Raw genomic sequence first — 13,139 nt, forward strand, 5'->3', positions numbered from 1 at the left:
TAGAGTTGACTCAACTGGGAAGGGGTACACGGAGGAATCATAGATGAAAGATGGGAACCTGCTATGGCTTCCTGGAAAGACGTGGATGAAGAATTTAAGTATAATCATGTATCACTGATGCTAGATTATGAAGGCATATTAATGGCCCTCACAGAACAAAGCAACTATACTCAGTCATTCCTGATGTAGTCTTTAAATATGTGTTAACAGAGACATGAGAAGTAACACATTTGCTGCATCACAGGTTAGATACACAACCCATTCCAGTCTGTCTTTCCTGTCTTCTCTCTTCTGCCCCACTTCACATTAGCCTGATCTTCAGTTTTCCAGTTTTTCCTTTTAAGCTTTTTGGTCAATAGTTCACATAAGCCACACTCCTCCTATCCCAGCTTTCTAGCTCCTTACCTGATCCACATCCACATTAGATCACTCTCAAGACTTCACAGGATTTCTCTCTCTCCTAGCTGTACATCCCCACTGGCTCATGGTCCCAACAGCATCAACATGTGCCTCATTTCTCTGCCAACTGGCTTTCTACAGCAGACTTACCTTCTCCTCTTCTCCTTGGTTCACCTACTTTTTCTCAGGTTCTTTCAATCTCAGCTTCTTGATTCTCTACTGTCTTTACAGCAAGGTAACACCTCAACCCTGACTTTACCACCAACATTTAATAATTTGTCAATATTATAAGCTATAGACCTCAGAAACTTACTGTGGGAAGTATCAGACAGCTTTTTTCAGATATAACAAAGGAGTTCTTTACTGTAAGGATGGTGAGGAAGTGGAACAAGCTGGCCAAAGAGGGGGTAAATGCTCCATCCCTGACTGTTCAAGGCCAGGTTAGACAGAGCCTTAGGCAGCATGGTCTGGTGTGAGGCTCCCCTGTCCATGGCAGGGGGGCTGGAACTAGATGGATCTTAAGGTCCTTTCCAACTCTAACCACTGACTCTATGACCAACATCCTCTAGGTTAGAAATGTACCTTGGAGTTATTTCTGCTTAACATCTACATACTTGTACATAAATTCATTTTAGTTTCACTGAACGTGCTTTTAATAAAACAGAATCAGGAGGAGAAATGGAACAGATTCTGAAATAAAGAATAATTAGGAGACAGAGGGAAATGAAAAAACGAGTGACAGAAGAAACAAAATATGAATTTACTTACACTATCTTGGCAGATTACACCATCTTTCTTTGATGAAATAGATAATCCTTCCACCAGACAAAAGAAAATGCAGCAGACCTGTCAGGGTGGCAGAATTTGGTATATTTTGACCCATCCTACAGCATGGAGAATTACTAAACATGAAGATACTGGATTAGAAGGTGTTAAAGAACAAAAAAAAAATCTATACAAGTGATTAAACAAAGACAAATGTGACTAGCATTGAAACAAGTGAAGTGACAGTTTCATTAACTAGGAGTGTTTCAAAAATATAGCCTTAGCATTTGCATAAAGGAAACTGGCACAAAATATTGGAGAGAACCTATAGAATCTGCTCAAGCAAGGCTGAAGACGTACTACTCATTCACAAAAAGATCCTAGTGCCTTAAGAAAAAAAATGGGTAATTTTGACAATCAAATCAACAAAAGTATCTTTTTGTTTGTTTCTTTTTTATTTCTGCTTTCATGTCAAGCACTTCAGGACTGTCTGCTCTTAGCTACCAGTTTATCAGCTGGAAAGAACAGATCTCTCAGGTGATTACATGATCACAGCTACTGTAATGTGCTCAAAATAACAAACAACAACAATAGAAAGTGATTTTAAGGTGTATTTAGTAATTTCAACTTTCCTCTATTACAGATCTGCTTTTATTAGTATTGCTGTCTCCATGTGCAACACCAAGTACAGTCCCAGTCAACATGTACAAGAAACGTTTGCTCGCACTGTAAGCAGTAGGAGAAAGGGCTACCGGAATCATAGAAAGATCTCAAGGGTCCTTGAGTCCAACTCCCTGCTCCTTGCAGGACTACCTAAAACTAAACCACATGGCTAAGAATGTTGTCCAGATGCACCTTAAATTCTGACAGGCTTGGTGCCAGGACCACTTCCCCAGGGATCCTGTTCCAGTGACCAACCACCCTGTCAGTGAAGAACCTGTTCCTCATTTCCAGTCTGAACTTCCCCTGATGCAGCTTCATTCCATTTCCTCGTGTCCTGTCGCTGGTCGCCAGAGAAAGGAGATCAGCACCTCCCACCCCACTGACCCCTCTTGAGGAAGCTGTAGACTGCCATGAGGTCATACCTCAGCCTTCTCTTAATTTTCCAAGTACGTAATGAGACAAAGGCTGGATTGTTCAGCCTATCAATATAAAGTCTAAAGGCAAACATTATTGTTCTCTATAAACAAACTGAAGTATATACACCAATCACAGGGAAAGAACACAGAATTAAGATACTGAATGATACTAAACAAGAATGAATGAGTGTATAAAGGCCATGAATAATTTAGGCTGGAAATTAGACATTTAGACATCTTTTAAATAAGCCAGAAGGAGTATGCTGTGGATCATCATTTTCAAGATGAGTAATCATTTTATCATATGGACTGAAAGACATTCTTTGCAGGCCTGCAACAGAAAGCAAATGTACAGCCACTAAAATACTCATTCACATACTTGGGTGGAAGGGATAAAAGTGAAACAAATCTTCTACAGTTTTATAGGGGTCCTATAGGGTTAATCTAGCTCTGTGTCTAACAAAAACAAAACAAAACAAAAAAAAAAAATGGAAAAAGAAAAAGTTTTAGTGTAAACATTTCTTCATAATCCCTTTTTGTTTCTAAGTATGAAAGACTAATAATGCAATTTTGTTCCTCAGTATAAAAGACCTGAGGCATACGCAAACACAGAAGACTGAAAATTAGTAGGCCTCTTGCAACATCCAGTGGGAGTGTCAGAAGCAAAATTTTGGTGTTTTATTTAAGCCCTGATTAACCCTACACACTAGGAACCATGGCAGAGAGACAGATTATTTAAAAAACACACTATACACCTTCGATATGTGTATGGCTTGTTTTACAATCATTTGAAATACCTGCCTGTTGTAGAGATTCATATAGTAAATACTGTATTATGACACCAGAACCATGAATGTAAACAGCACAGATTAAAGCAGCAGAGATGGAGTAATAAGAATGGCATGCTTGCTGCAAATAAAGAGATCAAGTACATGGAACTGAAAATATGCACTATGACTCAACATTACCCCTGGCATTCTTTGTCAAAAGGAAACATAAATACAGCAAAGATCATGCAACATCATTAACAGTCAAGAATAACCCAAAAGACTTGATAGCAGCATCCCTCGCTCCCCTTGTCACTGCCAGTAATCCTGGACAGACCGATGGGATACCCACCTGTCCTGGTCTTCACAAATGTGGGACTGCAAAAGCATGAATACAAAAGGAAGGAAGAAATATGAGGTAACAAATATGAGTTTATGAAAACGACTTGGCTCAAAATAAAAGCCATGTTTCCTTCTATTCAGTGATCCACTGTAGCTGCTGCACTTTAAACTCTTCCACTTCATCTGGTTGCACATCCTGTTTGGCAGTCACAGAACAAGGGTATCTTAAAACAGACCATTTGCTAAGTGACATCTGTTGCATAAAATGTAGGAAGTTTATCACTGCAGCAGGAACAGCCTAGGTTATCGTTTATTGTGTTTTAGCTTCAGCAAAACACACTTACTTTCTTTGTGTTAAATGGCAGATTCATCTAATTGAATTATTTAATTGGTAATACATTGAAGGGTGAAGGGAAAGTGACAGAACCCCTTTCTCTAAGACCGGCAGCAAGTGCTCACAATGCATGGAGTGCTGTTACAACAGTGCTCTTCCAACTAATGACTGCTAAGTGTCTCAGACGAAGGTCAGGCAGCTTGTTTCTATTAAGTAAATCAGAAAAGCTTGCTTTCTTTTGGCACCTCTGCACATACTATCTACACACATTCTTTTAGAGGCTACTTTTACGTTTCATTCACATTCACACATAGAGATGAAAAAGAGTATCTCTGTGCAACTTGTGTTTCTCAAAAACAGTAATAAAACCAAGTATTTTAAGATGCATACCTGAAGAACACCAAGTTTCAAACACCAGCACTAACCATGAATTTTGCTTCCCATTTATACCTATGCTACTTCTGTCAGTACTTGTCCTTTGCTCGCACAGTCATCAGCCATATCGCATAATCTTTCTTGATTTCACCTTATGCTTCCAGAAGTTCATCATAATCTTAACATACAAAGTACTCCACACTTTCAGTCTCCCATACTCTTAATAACAAATTTACCAAACTGCATTGAAATGTAACATTGAAATTTAACACAAAAAAAGTAATCATAAAACTGAAGAAATGCTAAATCAAAATATTTTTCAAGTAAGACTTTAGATCTTTCTTTAGGAAAATGTTGAGTAATTATTTTAAAAAGGGTTTTAGTTTGATTCAACACCCCAGAGGAGTGTAACAGTTTATCCTCCTTACCTTGACCAACCGGAAGAAACTGAATATGAGTACAAGCAAGACGAGCAGGACATTAGAAAAGAGTCCTCCTCTTACCCCAGAGAAATTAAAGGGTTATTAATTAAGGAGCATGTTGTAAATCCTCACTATCTTTCAGCACCCCAAAGCGCTTCAATTTTACATGTTCTCACTGCCTTACAAAAACCTAAAAAAGAAGAAGGGGGGTAGGGGAAAGCGAGAAGGGAGGGGACAGCAATGCCAAGCAGAGATCAAAGAAAGGTTCCATGCAGTGTCCTACAAATATGGAATGTTTCAGTGGTCACATCTCCTTTCAAGCTACAGTTTTATGTAATCAGAAAATACTTGGTTGTGCCCTGGGAAAACATCCTGTATTTATTTGATTGATCCAAGGTCTGCCTCATTAAAAAAAAAAAAGAACTTCAGCTAGGCCCACTAGTTAGAGCGTGTCCAGTGTTTCCTTCAGTCACTTTAATGTTAGACTGAACTACAGTGCTTCAAGTAGAGATTCTTTCAAAGAATATTCTTAATACTTTGGCTATACAAATTCATTCGAGACCAGACTGGTAAACCATTCTGGCAACAATTTGCGCAGTCAGCACCAGATACTGTTCTCTAGATACAAGAGGACTACTGTGGTATAACCTACCGTATGGAATATGGCTGATATGGTATAACCTACGCCATAAAGCATTTAACCCTGACTAAGTTGTTTTCAGGTATAGAGCAGAAATACTTTTTCTAGCTTGTTCAATTTGATTTGTGAATATTTTTCAAATTTTTGTTTGTACTAATACCTATGACTTTGGACACTACTATTATATATGTAAGCATCACAGGAGATTTACTCCTCTCAAATATGGCCAGCAATGGTCACATCCAATTAAGTGTAAAATGGAAACCTGGCAAGTTACAAAATGACTCCATTTCATTGTACATGCCATCATTCTTAAGTGTGCAACATGGATGCTTCCGTCAATCTGTAAAATGAAGACTACGGAACAAATCCCAACCTCCCAGCTACCTTTAAGCCATGACTACATGCAAAATGGAAGCAATATGCTAAGAGTAAGTTTATCTTCAATATGTTTGGATTTTACACCACAGTTCCTTAGAATTCATATGTAAGTAATCAAGAATACTCCTCTCAAACTGAACATTTTGTGGTATCAGCCATATACAGAGAAATAATTTCCAGAAGAACAGACTCAATCATATCTTCTTTTATATGACACTCAGCAGCCCGGAGGTTCTCTCACTTGACAAAGAAGCAGATAAAGCAACGAAGTGGTGGGTTTCTATTTTGGACTGTATCTCTGAGATGACTTTGAGCCCGCCTGCGCAGACCTCTGCCTCCATTTGTCAAAGGAAGACCTGTGGGTTTTATATCTGCTTTTGGCTGCTTGCTACCTCTTACCTCCAGACCTCCATTTTCACCCACACCAGTGATGGGATCCCTACATCAAAGAAAATAGCTGAGTACATGAGGATTAAATTCAACCTGTTTTCCATTATTTTTTTTTCTGTTGGCAAACATGCATCAATCTTCCAGTAAAGTTATTTTAAAAACTATCTCCTGATTTGAGATCTACAGTACACAACACACACCTGAGTTCACATCTCTAAAACAAGACAAAGATGTAAATAACAATCTGAAATACAAATCATCTAAAAATACACACACCTGAGTTCACATCTCTAAAACAAGAGAAAGATAAAAATAACAGTCTGAAACACAAATCATCTAAAATATAAGTTTGATTAAGATTTGGGATTGAACTGTACTTTTCTGAGAGCTACACTCATTACTTGTGGTTTTAATGCTGGAACAGCTGTATATACAAAGGAGTGCCCCTAGTCAAAAAAGGAAACAAAAGGCCTTATTCATATCAAATGAAATACCATAAAGAGAACTGACATACTAAAAGGCTTACCTTCTTGTAAGAAGACTCTCACTTCCATGCCAAATATTAATAAGTAGCGTAGGATTTCTAATTAGCAGCAGTTAATTCTCTTTTTTCATTGGAATCTGTAAGAGCACTCACCTGCAAGCCTACAGCACGCCACCTGAGCATCATCTGTGGTAAACATCCCCACTTACCAACACCACACCTGGCGTCCCACCACAAGACAGTCAAAAAACACTGACAGTGGTTTTTACTGTTTCAGAAGGGCTTGAGACCCTCCGGTCCACCACCAGTGACCAAAAAAGCCCCAGGCTGGCAGGTGGTTATCCGGTGTGTTCAAAAACACGTGCAAATCAAAAACGTGGGAGATCGGCAATACATCCTTCAAAACTAATGCAACTACATACAAGGTCTAATACGGGATTTTTTAAGGAATTAACAGAATGAGCAGTAAAGGCTTGAAAAAGAAAGGGGGGGGGGGGAGACAATAGCCACTCCCAAGCACTAATGGGAAACGTACCACCACAGCTCCGAGCAGCTGGAAGTCAAGACTAAGAGAATACCAACGCTTGATCGCTTTCCCTGGCTGTACATCCAGAGGTGAAGACATGCCAGCATCGGAGTCCGGCGGGGAGCCATCCCCCGCCCCTCCGCCATCAGCCATATTCCCCATCCCAGGCGCGCCGCTCCCCAACCGCCGCTGTCCCTTTAAGCCGGACTCTATGACAAACGGGAGTCAGCGGCCCCCGGGACGGCCGCCCAGGTCCCCCACCGCCGGGCCGCAGCGGAGCCGGCCGCGCTTCCCTCCGCAGCAAACTTTGCCGGGAGGGGAGCTCTTCCTTCCCTGCCGCTCACACAGGGCACAAAGCCCCGGCGGGGAGAAAGGAAGGCTCGGCAGATACCTCGACGCGCCCACCCCGCAAAGCGGCGGCAGGACAAGGGCTCCCCTCAGGGCCGCGCTGAGCCAGACCCGAGTGTCTTGCCGCAAGCATCCGCCTCGGGCAGCCCGGCCCAGCGGGGAGTGGGGCCGTGTAATGTGTGTCCGGGAACGGACAACACACCCGGACGAGGAGCGGCCCACTCCGCCAGCCACGGGACCGTCACCAAGACCGGCTCCCACCGGGGGCTCGGGCGAAACACCGCAACTCCAACTCCCTCCTCCCGCAGTCCCGCACGTGAAACTCACGGGAGGGGAGGGACCGGACCGGAGCTGAGCTGTGCTGTACTGTACTGTACTGTACTGTGCTGTGCTGTGCTGTGCTGTGCTATCGGCTCCCGACCGATCTGCCTCTGCTCTACTAGCGACGCCGGTGGCAACATCAAGGTCTGCCTCGAGCCGTGGCTGCGAATGCCTCTTCCTGCCGCCGCGGAGGCTCCGCCTCCCCGGACCGCCCTTCCCCCATTGCCCCGCCCCAGGGACGAGGAACCGCCCGCCCCGCCCCACCCGGCTCGGGGACGAGGCGCCGCTCACGTCTGCTTGCGCTGGGCTGCGGGCGGGGCGGGCAAGGGGTTTGGGGACGGGTCACGTCACCGGTTTCGGTCTCGGTTCGGGTACTGGATCTGGGCCCCGCCGTCCCGAGGCGCAGCAGGAGCCGGTGGGTCATTGTGCTGCCAGCTTCCGGCAGTGGAGCCCCTTGGTGCGGGAGCGGGATGCGGGAAGCGCTTTGCAGTCCGCCCCGCTCTGGCGGGAGGGGATTTCAGTGCCCATCCGCCAGGCCCTGGGGCTTTGTACACCCTTTGCCTCGGGGAACAGTAACGGAGCCCGGCGGGCACAGGCTTTTTGCTAGGATGGGAGAGTTTGTCCCGACTAGAGCCGGGGGCGTTTCGGCGGTGGAGCGGTACCCCGGGAGGTACTGAACGAAGATAGTGGGAAGCCAGAGTAAGGTAACCTCCGAGGGGTGCGTGCGGAAGAGCACAAGCGGTTACTGGTGAAGGGAAGGCAAGGTGGGCATGCTGATCAGTTTTAGAAGCTGATCTCACTTGGGTGAGATTCCAGTGGAATTCGTGCTGGAGCATGGGCATGTCTTACAATGAGATGTGTGTTATCCACTGCATGTGAGCGTCGCTTAGCATCTCTGGCTGAGCAGGTTCGTGCAGGAGACTTTCGGGTGATCCATCTGCACGGATCAGCTGAGGGAGTTGTAGAATCATAAAATCATTGAGGTTGGAAAAGGTGTTTGAGATCATCAGGTCTAACCATAAACCCAGCACTGACAAGGCCACCATGACGCTGCTTCCCTACATGCCACATCTGCATGTCTGCACTGTATTTTGGGGCCATTATAGTGAAGGGTTCTTTTGTTAAGCAAGACTCTTCACACTGCGCCGGAATACAAAAATACACATGATAAAACATGATTTTGCCACCTTCAGGCTAAAGAAATACCTTGTTTTATAAGTAGAGCTACTGACTTCTTTATGAAAACAAATTTGGGAAATTGGGCCTGTGGTGGGTGTTTCAGTACTTCTACACAGGCTATTATGATGAACAATTTTCCTTATTCACATAAAATGGAAGATACACAAACTTAATGAATTCATTATTTGGTAGTCTTTCAAATATTTCCCAAATTAAAGCACATCGGTGATTTTTTTGTTTGATTTAAAATGCCTGAAAACTTGCCTTTAGAGGGGGATAGGACACAGCAAGCAGTTAAACGTTAATGTGTCCCAAAGATGTTTTTGTTCTTTGAGGACAGAAAATCCTATACTCTGTGAACAGAAGGGATTATTTACTGGCTCCAGCTGATGCGCAGTCACACCACAGTTTCTCTATAGAGGTCTGTCGTACCACGCGCTTGTGTACCATGCTTATGTTATCGATCTGGCTCATGAAACTGAATGCTGTAATTACAAAGGCCTGGTCTAAGGATTTCAGACCTCACCCTGAGCAAAGTGATTCAGTGCTGCTTTTGTGAAAGGACAAGCTGAGAGACCCATCTGTTGCCTAGGCAGGAGCATCCCAAAGATTGTCACCCTGCCCCTTTCATTCTAGCTAGGATGGTGTGACATACAGAAAGGGGTGAAGCTTCACAGTCTCTCACTCCCAGAGGGTCTTGTCCTCTTCTAGTAATGTTTCCCATGCTAGCTTCTCTTACATAAACTCTGTAATTGGTGTAGATCAATTTACATTCTCAGAACAATCTCTGTTAAGGAAAATATGGACAGTAATTTCATACAACCATAGAATAATAGAGTAGTTAGGGTTGAAAAGGACCTTAAGATCATAAAGTTCCAACCCCGCTGACACGGGCAGGGACCCTGCACACTAAACCATGTTGCCCAAGACTCTGTCCAACCTGGCCTTGAACACTGCCAGGGATGGAGCATTTTGAAGGCCTTAGCATGTTCCCTGAATTAGAAAGTTCTGTTTTAAGAGAATATCAAGGCCCTGCAAAACCAGTCCTTTTTGTAAGTGCAGAACATCTGTCTTACAGGTATTCATAAAAGGACTCAAAAGTATTTGAAAAAAACAAAAAAAAAGCATTGAATTTATATGATCAACTCTTTGAAAAGTAATTAAGGAGTAGAGGAAACTTGGGCCCTACTAAAAGGATATTCTTTGAAGTTTCATTTTTTTTTTTTCTTCAAAATCGGAGAAAAGATACTAAAATCTCTGGTTGTTTTGTTTGGTTGTTTTTTCAATACTTTTGTATTGAAGTCATGAATTTGAGTAGAAACTGCCAACTCATGTTTTTCATTATGGTAAACATATGGCAATCTACCTTAGACTTCACATTTAATGGCTGTCCAAATAATTCTACTGTATTTACCTCCATTTGCTCATATTGCTTTCATTACTTTGAGTGTTGTTTTAATGCTTTTTAACTTTAATTTCATTTATATTACCCATCTGGTGATCTCCGTGGCAAGTGATTTTGTACTGCTTCACAAAGGCAATGAAAAATAATACATGAACATGTAGTGTTTAACTTTTGCTTCATCCTTTTCTGAAATCTGAGACTAGGCTTATGGTGCCTTTTTCTTAGAATATGATATTTCCAGCACAGAAAAATAAAACAACATTTAAACTTTATTTTGCGACTTATTCTGTAACCTCCTAGTGTGAAGTGCAGAAAAATAAATAAACCTCACACTGCATCTCGTAAGTAGAAAACTTCCTGTAAGACTGACTTAACTTCACTGAAAAAGTGTTTCTCATCTTGTATACTTAGTGTCTATTTTAATTTCAATGACTTCCTGATTAAAACCAAAGTATTCTGAAATTATTTTTTTTTCCATAAAAGATCATGTCTTGTAGCATTTCTGTAGGAAATAAAACAGTGTGGGGTTTTATTTACTTTCCAAATCCTTTATTTAAATCTGGAGACTTCTGCATTAGGTCCCAATTCAGCAATGATTTTAAGCATTTGGAAATGAGGTGCATGCTAAAGCAACTAAATTCAGACCTCTCACATGAATGTAATATCAAGAGATTTGTTTGTTATGGTTATGATCTCACGATAATATACTTGGACTTCCTTGTATGCAGGAATAAACTTATTTTAATGACCTGAGCTCTCGCATTGTGGCAAATGTATCTTTAAGATTTTCATTATCCATGTCTGAGCCATGCAGGCAATGGCTATCTGCCATTTATAGATTCATGAGAATGCATTTTTTTAAATATGCTCAAAAAGCTTTTGAGTCATGCAGTCCTCTTGCTTATAGTTCCATAACACAATAATATTGTTACTGGCAAATAGCCATAATAAATATTAAATCATAAAGGTCAGTAGCATATATCTTGATGAAGTATTTTAGATAGATTGATTACAGGTTTTGACCTCTTTTCTTTGAGCACCATTTACTCTATTTTTGCTACAGATACTTACTTCCTTTTTTCCTTTTTTTTTCTTCCTTCCTTTTTTTTTTTCCTAGGCAAAACAAAATGCCACCCTTCCTTTTATTCTTTACCATGCATAAAAGCAGAGACCACATCAGACACTGGAGAGCTGCATGGAGGTTTTACTTTGCAAATGGAGCAGCATGCTGGCAGCATAAAGGATGAAAGTCTTTGAAGAGCTCTTTTGAGGATAGAAATCAGCCCACGATCTCCTTGAGGCTGCATTCTTATTCATCGTTATTTCCAAGTTGTTTTTTTTTCTCAAACACTCACCAAGATAAATTCCAATCTTAAAGAGTCCCAGTGAGCTGCGTATGTATTATATAGACATGTAACACAGCTATAGTTACTGCACTTTTTATACCTCAATATAATGCAAAGATACAACAAAACAAATACCTTTACATTAGAGGCTTAATTTTATCTAGGCAAATGGAAATATGCCACAAATCCGATTACCTCAACTAGTACCCTTAGCAAAACCTTAACTCCGGTGTCCAGTAAATGGTCTCTGCAGACTGCAGATGAGATGAGCTTTTGGGGTCACTGCTGCTTATATAATGTCTTTCCCATGAATGAAAGATGCACATCTCTAGCTCTGCTAGGCCAGTACTTAAAAAAAAAAAAACCAATAAATCTCATCCATGTTTGGAGACAGATTATTTATAACACTGCATTACCTGGAGTGATGCCATGTTTTACATACCATTGAGAATGGTTTGTAATAAAGTATAGTTTCAGAAAATAAAATACCTCTATCTCATGTATCTGTGTGTTGTTATCCTACACTGGCATTTGGATCTTAAAGTGTAAGAGAAATCTGACATGGCTGCATATATGTACAAGTGATTACTGGTGCTCCAGTGCAGGTAATTCAGTTAGTTGTCATTAATCTGAATGCGCTAACTCAAATAACTTTCCTTGGAAAAATTATCTACATTTCTCCTAATGCTTTCTGTATGTCATAATATTATCTTACTTTTACCCCTTTGCCTCTGGGATCTCTACATAGGTCTCACTGAAAGATCGTGGGGGTTTTTCACGTACTTAACATTTTTTGCTTGTTTTCAGAAGAAAAAAAATATAAAAATTGTTAGGTATTTATGAATACACATATAATGAAAAGAGACTCACAAAACATATTAAGTGTATTTGAACTAGACCTTTGACTCCATCTTTAAATTGATTCCTAAGAATTTGGTGTGGGAAAACAGTGGTTTGATGTTTATCATTTGTACTTGTGTTAAACAGTGACTGATGGTAGATAGCAGCTTACCACTAAATTCTGCCATATTTACTGAGAGAATCACAGACAGGTTTGTGTTGGAAGGGATCTTAAAGCTGACCCAGTTCCACCCCCCTGCCACTGGTAGCGACATCCTCCACTAGACCAGGTTGCTCCAAGCCCTGTCCGACCTGGCCTTGAGTACTGCCAGGGATGGGGCAGCCACAGCTTCTCTGGGCAACCTGGGCCAGCGCCTCACTGCCATCACAGGGAAGAGCTTCGTAATACCTAATCTAAATCTACCATTACTCCTTGTCCTATCACTACTTGCTTTTATGAAAAGTCCCTCTCCAGGTTTCTTGTAGCCCCTTTAAGGACTTGCAGCTGCTGTAAGGTCTCCCCAGAGCCTTCTCGAGGGTGAACAAGCCCAGCTCTCCCAGCCTGTTTCCAGAGCAGAGCTGCTCTAGCCCCCAGATAATTTTCATGGCCCTCCTCTGGACTTGTTCCAGCAAGGGAGACCTGAAGACTAAGATGCAGATATGGTTTCTAATGAGATACATCACTCTAAAAGGTCAGTATTTCCTAGTGCACAAATACTTGTTTACAGAAAGAGAAGTAATGGTAAACTTCAAAATGTTTTGAGAAATCTAGCATTAGTCCTTTCTGCTTGTTGGA

The 13,139-nt window shown here is 41.7% G+C and overlaps 1 protein-coding gene and 1 long non-coding RNA gene across 2 annotated transcripts in view; one reads left to right on the top strand and one right to left on the bottom strand.

The window, feature by feature from the left end:
• LOC133223990 (peptidyl-glycine alpha-amidating monooxygenase-like) overlaps window positions 1–1,259 on the bottom strand; it is a 113,670-nt gene extending 112,411 nt beyond the window's left edge. Inside the window, exon 1 of the mRNA XM_061375201.1 lies at window positions 1,168–1,259. The gene's annotated coding sequence lies outside the window, so the exon portion shown is untranslated. The remainder of the gene's footprint in view (window positions 1–1,167) is intronic.
• Window positions 1,260–8,010: 6,751 nt separating this feature from the next.
• Window positions 8,011–11,989, top strand: LOC133223985 (uncharacterized). Its single transcript, XR_009728752.1, has 2 exons — window positions 8,011–8,277; window positions 11,275–11,989. It is a non-coding gene; the product is annotated as an uncharacterized LOC133223985 (long non-coding RNA).
• Window positions 11,990–13,139: the final 1,150 nt, after the last annotated feature.

Source organism: Neopsephotus bourkii, unplaced genomic scaffold (genome assembly GCF_033783945.1).
Source record: "Neopsephotus bourkii isolate Nb327-2 ecotype Australia unplaced genomic scaffold, CSIRO-AGI_Nbou_v1 NB_187, whole genome shotgun sequence".
Lineage (NCBI taxonomy): Eukaryota > Metazoa > Chordata > Aves > Psittaciformes > Psittacidae > Neopsephotus > Neopsephotus bourkii.